The sequence below is a fragment of the Pygocentrus nattereri genome, chromosome 16 (assembly GCF_015220715.1).
Source record: "Pygocentrus nattereri isolate fPygNat1 chromosome 16, fPygNat1.pri, whole genome shotgun sequence".
NCBI classification, from domain to species: domain Eukaryota; kingdom Metazoa; phylum Chordata; class Actinopteri; order Characiformes; family Serrasalmidae; genus Pygocentrus; species Pygocentrus nattereri.
Window position 1 is genome coordinate 12,625,054 of NC_051226.1, and position 12,089 is coordinate 12,637,142.

The following is a 12,089-nucleotide window of genomic DNA, read 5'->3' on the forward strand; positions in this document are numbered from 1 at the left end:
ATCTTCCAGAATGCTGTGTTTGCTGTTAAAGAGACATAACACAATGCTTTTTGTATGCCTCCACTGATCTGACTGGGAGATAAATTAAAAGAACATATATTTGCTGCTGCATCCAACATCTTGGGATGAATCACATTAAAGTAGGGACTGCCAAAAGTGCCATATACACAGTTATCACAAATATCTCCCTTCTAAAAGGGTCACTGAAAGCAGTTTTACACCTTGGACTGTACCCAAAAGCAAGTAAAGCAAATACAGCCCCTGTATGTTCGCCCAAACTCTGAGCCTTATAAGTGAGTGTGTTTAAGTTGGGCTGTGACAGTTGCAGTGTTCTCTATGGAAACAGTCTGCAGGGCTGACAGCCTGGCTCTGTCACCTTCACTTTGTACAAATTAAAGCAATGATGTCATGCACTTTCCCACATTTCCAGCAAGTGTGTTAAAAAACTGCCTGCTGTATGCCAGCACAGCCCTTCACACACACACACACACACACACACACACACACACACACACACACACACACACATAGAATTATATACCATATATATCTCTGCTGTCGGAAAAAAAAAAAACCTTGTATCTCTATTTTTGGAGATCATTTTTCAGTTTTTGACATAATTTGAAAATGCCTATTGCTCCTATATATATATATCGCTGCTGTCAGACCAAAACCAATTGGTCTTACTTTTAAAGTAAGTAAATGGAACCAGAATTTTTTCCAAGTCATTTTGAACCTGTTTTCATCCATTCTTCATGAACTTTACACACAGCGTAAAGGGAAAAAGGCATTTTCATTTCCTGTCAAAAACTTAAAAACAAAAAAAAATGGCTCACAGTCTCTGCTCTAATTCATCCTAATGGTGTTCTATCAGGTTGAAGCCAGGACTCTAGAGTCCAGTGGTGGCACTTTACACCACTGCATTCAACGCTTTGCATTGCACTTGGTGATGTATGGCTTGGATGCAGTTGCTCAGCCATGGAAACCCATTCGATGAAGCTCTCGATGCTGTTCTTGAGCTAATCTGAAGGCCACATGAAGTTTGGAAGTCTGTAGCAATTGACTCTGCAGAAAGTTGGCGACTTCTGTGTACTATGCGCCTCAGCATCCACTGACCCCGCTCTGTCATTTTACGTAACTGAGTTGCTGACGTCCCCAATCACTTCCACTTTGTTATGATACCACTGACAGTTGACTGTGAAGTATTTAATAGCAAGGAAATTTCATGACTGGACTTATTGCACAGGTGGTATTCTATCACGATTCCACGCTGGAATTCACTGAGCTCCTTCTATCACAAATGTTTGTAGAAGCAGTCTGCAGGCCTAGGTGCTTAATTTTATACACCTGTGGCCATGGAAGTGGCTGGAACACCTGAATTCAATGATTTGGATGGGTGACTGAGTATTTTTGTCAATATAATGAATGTGTGTGTGTGTGTGTGTGTGTGTGTGTGTGTGTGTGTGTGTGTGTGTGTGTGTGTGTAAATATATGTATATGCATGTATATACTGGTAGCCAAAAACATTTAGGTTTTTTTTTAATTGTCACATTCAAGTGCCTGAGTTCATTATGTCACACAAACAACCTTGAAAATAAAAGTGTAATGTATTTGACACTTGCACAACCTTCCTTGGTATGATTGTAGTCTAGAAACTGGGGAAAAATAAACATATTCATGAAAATTAAATGAAAGGGAGGAGAGAAATAAAGAAGTGACAAAATAATGCTCCTTATTCAAATCGTATTTAACACGCATCTTATGTTTTGCCACGCTTCTTTGGCAGAGAAGAGCAGCACTGCTAAAGCAAGTGACAGCGAGATGGCTTAATATGACTGATTCTCTCTGTTGTGGTAAACTGACTGGGCTTTCAGTTTACAGCACACACAGCAGGACCAAGGAATCACAAAACATGAGGTTCTCTATTTCTCACTGATCTGAGACCAGTCTTAACAGCCAACAAAGCAATAGTTTGTTGAAAAATGTGCCTAATTTAGCCTCACACTAAACATACTTTTGATGATTGAAGCTAATGAGTCCCTTTTTTGTGTGATCAGTCCACATGATTTCATTTTCCAATGATGCATTGAGATAGGATGAGACTATCTCAGCTCACTTCCACTTTTCATAAAGACTCAGTCAGAGACTGCCTCTACCAGTGCAGTTTCTAAAGCTTTACCTTAAGCTTTTATTTGGTATTTAGCTTATTAAATTGTAAATACTGTTTGACCAGAGGAGGCTGGTTCTCCATTTGTGAGTCTTGGTTACTAAGGTTTCTTCCTCCAGGCTGAGGGAGTTTTTCCTTGCCACCATCACCTCTGGTTTGCTCACTGGGGGATATATGTTGTAACTGTGTGTTTTCAAACTTCTGTAAAGCTGCTTTGTGACAACATCATTGTAAAAAGCACTATACAAATAAACGTGAATTAAATTTAACTGAATGATTTCCACATGGGGCGGCACGGTGGCGTGGTGGGTAGCGCTGTCGCCTCACAGCGAGGAGGGCCTGGGTTCGATTCCCCGGCCGGGTGACCAGGGTCCTCTCTGTGTGGAGTTTGCATGTTCTCCCCGTGTCTGCGTGGGTTTCCTCCGGGTTCTCCGGTTTCCTCCCACAGTCCCAAAGACATGCAGTCAGGCCAATTGGACATGCTAAATTGCCCCTAGGTGTGAGTGTGTGAGTGACTGTCTGTGTGTCTGCCCTGTGATGGACTGGCGACCTGTCCAGGGTGTATCGTGCCTTTCGCCCGAAGACTGCTGGGATAGGCTCCAGCGACCCTGACGGAGAAGCGGCTTGGAAAATGGATGGATGGATTTCCACATGCCTCTATTTAATCATTGTTTTGCATACTTCAAATGTGGATTTTTATGGTGAGATCACAGTTAAGGTTAAGTTCTGATGACTATTTCATGTTGATGATGTTTGCTGAACAACAATGAACAGTAGGCCAGTGCATCACTCTTCCCGTGCCAGCCACATCCCCTTTATGGTCTTTGGGAGTGGTGTAGGGGTTTTGCTTTGCATCCCTGATCAGTCTATGAGAAGTCATTTCAGAGATTTTGCTTGGTCTTCCAGATCTTATCTTGACTAAAACAGTTCTTCCTTTCTTCCATTTCTTATTGACATTTTTAGCATTAAACAGCATTATCAGCAAACAAATGGAAAAAAGCTACTGACAAAAATGCAATATTTAGTTTGTTCACTGTAGAGGATGTTAACTTATCTTCACTTAAAAAGTCAACAAAACATGCACTTTGACTGCTTGTTTTCAAACTGTGCTATTGCTTTAAGTGTGTATGGGTGTTAAAGATGGTCCCGGATCAGCATGAATGGACAATGTGGTACTGAGGTTGAAGTCATACTGATATGGGTTCTTCAGTGTGTATTCCAGCCCTGACAGATGGATTGATTCGGTTAGTGTTTATTACTGTACTGAGAGAGGCTGCGGTTCAATCAGCCATGCCAGCCGTAGGCCCCTTCCCCACTGTTACTAATGCTAGCCTGTCACTAGCATTTAAAAGCATGGCCTTTACACATGGCTTGATTGATAATGTAGCTGTAAAGAGCGAAACTCCTGAGTAATGAGTGGCACACATGGAAACACACAGAGCACAGAGTCCACCTGCTGCCTCAGTATGCTGCATCTGTTCAGCATTAGCATCTCTGAGCTCCTATAGGCTTCTGCGGAGACTGGAGGATCTGCTCAATATGTTACAGCATACACACCACACACACACATTCACAAAGAAAGGCAAAGTTCCCAGCAGTTTTAAAATACGTTCAGCTATGAGACTTTAAACACACCATGAAGAATTTTACCACTACTAAGAATCTTGTATAAAAGCATCAGTTTCATGTTTTCAAGGCCTTGTGGTCAAGCATACCATAGTTGTACCATAGTGCTTAGAGTTTAACAGAATGTCAGCTGCTTTCATATTAACTTTGAGATGACCGTGATGGAAAAATTATTTGTATTTTCCATGTCATCTCATAGGTTTTTCTACACTAGCTGTCTTTTTACATGTGTGAACAATTCATGACAAATGGACTAACAGAACTGTAGGGTATAAAATACAATTACTTTAACTTACATTATAGTGAAGACATCAAAAAACTATCACATATCACGATTGGATCATCAAAACAGTCTTAATTTGTGATGGAAGTTAATGTAGAAATGATTTATTCCAAGTAATGTTGGATCATTTCTGTCGGCCCCATCAATCATGAAATTTGAAATGTCAAGGGCACCTGGTGATGTCAAATTATGAAAAATAAAGAAAAATGACAAAACTGAAGATATGAAGTTTAATCCCAACAGTTTTAAACCAAATGTTTGGGGAAATTTTTCAATTTATCCCAGATGTAACTAATCAGCCAAGGCATGTTCGTTGACTTCTTTAGCTTTAAACTTGAGCTACAAGGCTAATGTTGCTAACTTAAACTAGAAGTCAATAGTCGCCCAAATCTGTTATGGAAATACATCCGCGAAACTTCTCTACACTCACTCAAACTGCATCCAGCTCTTCGTTAATTTACTTACTGACAACTATAAAAACACATAGCTGACCACTGCAGCCAATTTTAGATAACAGGTGTTGTGCTAAATTTCGCCTCCCCTATTGAATGTGACTCCTCATCACATGCACGGATGTCAGGCAGGCATATGGATTCTAGATTGCATTTACAATTTCTGTTGTTTTTGTTTTGTACAAATTCTGTTGTTTTGACTATACATCTTCAGTTTGAAACACCAACACAATCAAACGTCCATATGCTTGCATGATGTGTATGCGAAGGAGTGTCAGAACAACACCTGCTGTCTTACTGGCTCAAGATTTGTTCATTTTTATAGTTCACACTAAGTCATACTTAGTCCTAATACTCCATCAAGTCTGTGCAAGCTTAATGAAGACTTTATAGAAAAGATTTGGGTGACTATTGACTTCTAGTGCTTGCTAGCAATGTTAGCTTCATAGCTCCAGTGCAAAAGTAAAAAAGCAAAATTTGGACACCAAACTTGTCTTGGCTGCTCAACTATCAGGGGTGAGTGAACAACTGTGTAAATTACATTTTTAAACCAGACTGTTCTTTTAAACTAATCAAAATATCTTCAGATAATAAATCAAAATGTCAAAAACAAATCCATTTTTAAAATTAAAATTACTTTTAGAACTGATTTCATATATAGCCAAAATGTTCCCTATTCATATTCATCTTAGAAACACATTTCATTTACATTTAATTGAAAGCTTTAAAAATCAGCTTCAAAATATCATCAATCTTGTGGAAAGTGAACACTGAGTTAGATGTGTTCAAACATTTAACTGGTAGTATATGACCTCATATTTCAAAAGTGACAATGTGTGATATTATTCATACTTGTGAGTTCAGAACCTACGGACTCATCCACTCTACAGTCAGTGCTTTTCAAACACACCATTTGAAGATTCAGTTATTAGATGGATAGTTTTTTCACTTAAAACATCCATTTTTAATGTAGTTTAATTTCCGGCACTTCACATATGCGCTATTCATTAAGGACTTAAAAGGATCCTGCAAATTCTGCTTGAGAATAGCTGCAATTAAAGGCCTTTTGATTTCATTTTGCTCCAAGTCAAATCAGCTCAAACACAACGAAATAAAAAGCCTGTGATGCGTTTGTGCAACTAAAACAATTTATTAAGCGAGTGTCAGGATGATGTTGTGCTGTGTGATGCGTCATGAGGCTCCGGAGAGAGCAGTGACATGAAAGACCTCTCCATCCATCATCAGCCTGAACGTCAACACATACCTGCGTACCTGTCTGTTACATAACACAGCACAGAACGCAAAATCAAAAGGCAGAAGACTTCAAAAAGCTGCCATTGACTTCTTTTCCATCAGTCTCTAGCTCTCCTGCCCTCCTTTCCAAGCCATTTTTCCTTCAGAGGGGCTTCAGTGGGGCCACCATTTCATTTTTAACCCTGCTAGAAGTGTAATAAGTAAAACAACATGTCTTTAGAAAAACATTAAAGAGTCATTACTTTGTAATAGGCTCCAATTAACCCCTTAAAATCCAAGGACATATTTATTATTCAGTAACTACAGGGACTTTAATACAAGCTGACTGAGCTTTTCTTAGGAGTGTGTAATAAAACAATGGGCCCGTCAGTGAGCGCTGGCTATTTAAAAGGCTAATGAAAGTTTCATTTTAAAAAGTATAGTTTAACTGATTTTTTAGTGATTAAGAAAAGAAGCTATAAATTTGAAGTAGACAAATTAGTTAATTAATAACAATTCAATAGTTTTTATGCAATAGCATAAATGATCAATATTTCAAGGTATAGTCATATGTAAAGGTTTTGGAACCTCTAGTCAAATGACATTTTATTGAAAAGTGAAAATAAGATCCTGGAATAGTTCTACAAACTTTAGTGCACAATTTGTTTTTATTGGCTTAGTTTAGTATTTTGGAAAAAAAACAACAACAACTATTATATAGTATAATTATAACTAATAATCAGGTATTCACAATTCAAAATAATGATTATAATAATGGTAGATAATTCAATTGCTACCATTTATAAATGCTTTTTATATGCTTGTTACATAATTATTAACAGTCATTAACAGTCATTAACAAACTATTAGACAAAGACTGAGTTGCTGGTTATCATGGCTTTTGTTATTACCAAAATTACAACTTGAATTTGATGTAAAGTTAGCATGACAGTTTAGTTTTTTATATATTTCTGTTATATTTAACATCAAAACAAACAGAAAAACATGCAGAATGTAAATGAAATGTAAATATAATTCAGTACATAAGTAATTAGTATTTATGTAATTCATACATCCTAACAGTGTATTTACTCTTTTACTTGTCTAATTCATATTTGCTAACAATGTAATTAACTATGCAATAACGTATTTACATATTAATAATTCTGTAATGTAAGTCAAATGCATAGCAAATGACAATAAGTGTTAAGCCTCTCTCTTTCTCTCCTCTCTCTTTTGTCTCTCCCTCTCTCTGCCATTTTCTCCAACTGTGGAGAAGTCACTTGTGGGCTAACTCCTTCTACAGTGGGTCAGGGGCAGGTCAACACCCAGGACCCCCCCCCACCACCACCATGAGGGGTAGAAGACCCTCCAGCACCCGGAACCCCTACTGCCCTGGCCCTGCCCCCTCAGGTTTGCCCTCTGTACCCTCCTGACACTGGGTGAAGCTGTGGGGTCAGTGCACTATTGGGGGATACACTCAGGGTCTCTGCAGGGGGGTCAGCTATCCTTTACAAGACGCTCTGACATCTGCCTGCTGACTAATAGAGCGACTCCAGTGACAAGTACTGATGAGCGCCCCTCAGGCAGCGGTCCACAAAGCACAGCAGCCACTTTAATAAGACCTCCAACAACAGCCAAACGCAGCGAGCGCCCGCAGCTCCTGCCCAGTAATGTCATTTCAGCACAGAGTGAGTGTCAAGGCCGCAGGTGATGCCATCCGTCTTCTTTTTGTCGCCCGCGATTCGGTGGGTTGAGAAATTGCTCGGCCATTAACATAAACACACCAGCACTGACGGAAAAGAGGAGGAGTCCTCTCTCTCTCTCTCTCTCTCTCTATATATATATATATATATATATATATATATATATTTTTTTATTTTTTTTTTCTCTCTTTTCCTTTCCATTCTTCCCCCTTTCTTTCCTTCTGTCTTTTAATTTGCTCTCTCTCTCTCTCTCTCTCTCTCTCTCTCTCTCTCTCTCTCTCTCTCTCTCTCTCTCCTCCTTTGAAATACCTCTGCTGTCCGAGTGGCTGGTGAAGATTCATCATCACTCAGTGTTACGGCTGTATAGACACAAAAGAATCACGTTGAATGGCCAAACACTCTGGGGATAAAACATTAACAAGGCCTGCCTGTCGCTCAGAGGGGGATTCTGTTCCCTCAAAGACGCAGTGATCAGGATCGATCTACTCCACAATTAATCTTTAAGACAAGCTTTACAGGGATTTCTATAACCTTGCCACTCTGACACCAGAGAAATTCCCACAGCCGGCACATGATGCAACAGGCTGACTTTCTCTGTCTCCCCGACACAAAGAGAATAAAACTCAGGCAGATGACAGCAGAAAACCTGTAGATGTGAATGTTCGTTTAGAGATAAAACAGCTCAGCCCTGTTGCTCCTCTGGCGTCACGTCAAATGGAGCAGAAACATTAATTATTTACTTTCGCAGAACATGAATTATCCAATGTGATGGCAAAACCCCCCAAAAACAGCAGATATAACACACAAACAAGCTGGATGATCATAAGAATAGAACATGACTTCACAGAAAAGGCCTCTTACCAGATAAAATAATAGAGACACCGGATAAAATAATAATACATACACCAGATAAAAACAGAGTTTGTGAAATCTGAAAAAGGACCGTACTTTCCCTGCCAGTTCACATATATGTTACTTGTCATTGCAGTGGCATAAAGGATCGCATGGGCTAGTGTTAGTGCTTCTGGAACAAATACACACTTACTGACAGATACACACTTACTGCCCAGACAAATACCTTCAAATATTTTCTAAGATGTTTGTTATTGTTTATTTAAAATAAGAAATGATTCCAGACTTAAACTGTATATCATGTGATAGTAAATTATTTAGTATAATATATATCTATGAAGCATGACAGCACCATAATCAGCTCAGTCACTTAAACATTCCAGTGTAAAGCATGCTCCATATAATAAGTTATATACTTGGACAAATATCGTTAAAGCTCAGTGGTCCTTTAAATGTAACAGCATTTTTATGTGTGTGTTACACTGTGTTCCCTAAGCAATATGATGAAATCAGTCAGCTAGAGTCTAAAAATCAACAACAGAATCATTCCAGTCAGTGGTGGATTAATATGACATTTCCTGATGGAGAGAATTAGTCTACAGTAGTAGCACTAGATCATGTGAGTAGAATACACTATACGTCCAAAATTTGTGGACATCCTTTCTTGATAGTAAATTCAGAGGCATTAAGTTTCACCTACTGCTGACACAGGAGATCAAATGCATACCGAATTAAATATGCTTGTATAATCTCCATAGAAAAGCATTAACAATAAAATGAGTTGCTCTGTAGCTTCTGCATATGAGACTATGTCAAGCATGAACAAGAGGTGTATAAAGCCCCCCAGCATGGGCTGTGGAGCCATGGAACTGCATCACTGAGTGATGGAGCTCCATCCAATACCTTTTGGATGAGTTGGAATGATCCAGAAATAATTTTGTGGCTGAATGCAATCAAATCTTCATGGCAATGTCTCAACATCTAATGTCAAGCTTTTCCAGAATAGTAGAGGCTGTTACTGCAGAAAAACGCCTTGTTTATACTCTTCTTGTACACTTCATGTTAGTCTGCTCAGTGCTGTAAATTTAGATGTAATGTACCTGATTTTGTATAAGTCTTGCATAAGCAGCCGCCAATAAACTTTTGAGGCATTTAGTGTTGTTTTTCTGAGCTCCACCTCGGAATTGAATTCATCTTTTGTGCAACTAACAAGTCAGACTACCCGCTGGACAATCTCTCAGTACTCCTGATAGGCGGTCCAAGCCTGGAGAGGCCCAATAAAAAAAAAAATTGGAGGGCAAGTCACTGCAGACCCCTCTTTGCCAAGGACCCCAGTACAGCTGCCTGCTCCACCTCTAGTTACATCACTGTGTCATTGTACCAACCATCTGAGAAATTGTGAAATGTGGATTCTTTGCCATCTGATTTTACAGGCTGTTAGGTTAGTTATCAATTTTGCTACTTGATATAAGCACTCCTCCCAACTCGCATAGCCACACCCACTCATCCAGCCTTCATATTTTTACCATGTAACCTAAATGTCTGTCAGAAGCTTCAAATGTCTGTATTTAATTTAGAGAGCTGGTGTAAAATGCAAAAATTCACCACTGTTAGCTTGGAGCTACAATAACATGGAAAACCCCTTAGGAGGTGGTTGGTGTAGTGTAGTGGTTAACACCCCTGCCTTCTATGCTGTAGACTAGGGTTCAATCCCCCACCTGGGTAAGCACCCTACACTATACCAATAAGAGTACTTGGGCAAGATTCCTAACACTACCTTCACCTACTTGTATAAAATAATCAAATTGTAAGTTGCTGTGGATAACAGCATCAGCCAAATGGCGTAAATGTAAGGAGGCCAGTGGAAATTAGCATCTAAGCAGAACTAAGTGAGTAAGCTTTGTAGTAGAAAGGAATAAGAAAGCATGAAGAAGATATATAGAGAGTGACCAAAGCAAGAATCTGGTCAATTACACAACTGGCAACTTAACACTTATAAAATGAAGAGCTCAGCAATACTCTTCCTTCAGCTTTATTATTCATTTGTTCTGCTGCTTTGTCTCCTTTGCATTTCAGGATTCCCCCTCCGGACTACAATTGTTGCGAGCTTCCTCTCTTTCCACCCTGTTTTCTATAAATAACTCCTGTTACCAAATGGAGCAAGATATTACTGTTGATTCCCCCCCAAACCGTCTCCACCCACATAGGTTTATAATTGTATGCTAGGGATGAGAGAGAATATTCAATTTCAGCAGGATGAAACAAAATGTGTTGGCTGAGGCATGGAGACTTCCGTTCTGTGAGGAGATGCTGCATGACACACTTTTGCAAGCCCCTATCTTCCTTTGCTTTTCCACCCTAGGGCTTAAAAGTGGAAAATCTTTTCCTAAAAATCATAACCAAAGAAACCAAAAGCTGCAATTCTCCGCTTTTGCGCAAAAACATTTGATAGTTTTTCGTGCAGATCCTAAAGGTGAATGCTATGATACATGTAAAAGGAAATGTTCACATTTACTATTTAATATTTTCTTTCTAGTATAATGACTTAATTATCACATATTTGCAGCCCTAGAGGAGGACAAAAAGGGTATTATACTGTTAATTGCTTCAAAATGTGCACTAAATCATTGCAAAGGGAAGTAATAAGGATTCCAATTTACTTCAACTGCTCTTTTTAAAGTGATAGTGCAATGGAATAATCAGATTCAGGCAAATTTCTTCTTACTCTAATTGCAGCCACAGAACGTTTGGAATTTTAGGGTTAACTTTAGTTTTGCACAAGACAGACAGACCCAAAGGGCTCAAGTCCCAGCCTCTTTGAGCTGTACAAGTACCTGGTTGGTGTACATGATAACTGTGTAAAAATGGCTTTTGCCATACTGGGAGATCAGTTTTAGGTAGGTGAGGCTCAGCTTCACCATGGAAGCTTGTAGGACAGCTCAGGTTTTACAAGATGTATCACTGTAAGTACAAGATGTATTGCACTTGCCCACCCCCTCCCTGGTATAGTACCGACCTCGTGTAGTTCTCCTCAGTAAGTCTATTCTCTCACACATCACCATGGTGCTGGAATCCCAACAATAAAACACTGATCATCTTTTTAAGAAAGTATTATATTCTATAATGTGGTAATTTCGAATAAAAACCAATTGGCTTTGTATAAGCCTCTATGGTGCACTTAAAAGCAGCATGACTAGATACTACTTAGTGATTAAATAGTGTAGAGTAATGCCACAGCTTTGCATGCTGCTGGAAGGGGTTCAAATCCCCCACACAGACTGTGGTTTTAGAGGTTTTTCGCTGCCTTTGGAAATCCTCTTCACATAATGTTTTATTTTATCATTAAAATGTCTCACTCTGATTGCAATATGCTTTAAAACAGCATGGGCCTGATTGGAGCTACAGGACTAATGTAGCGAACAGGTAATAGAATCCCATATTGTGTAAACTGCATGTCTAAATCATTGTCCATTTGCCACAAATTGCATAGAAATATTAACTCATTCAAATTACAGCTATGTGAGTATATGTATTTTATCTGGGACTGTTTAATGACACAGTTTTGTTTTTGCTGACAGTTGTGACTAAATGCAAACTGTGGGAGTTGCATCAGTTAATCCATTGACTTGGCTAAAAAGCTAACCCAATTTCAAAAGAAATAGATGCAACAAACTGATCTATTGTGAAAATGTCACATGTAATTTCTATTCTATTGGTGTTCTAGCATGTCTAGCACCTCAGATGAAGTCAAGCTATATAATTATCAACAG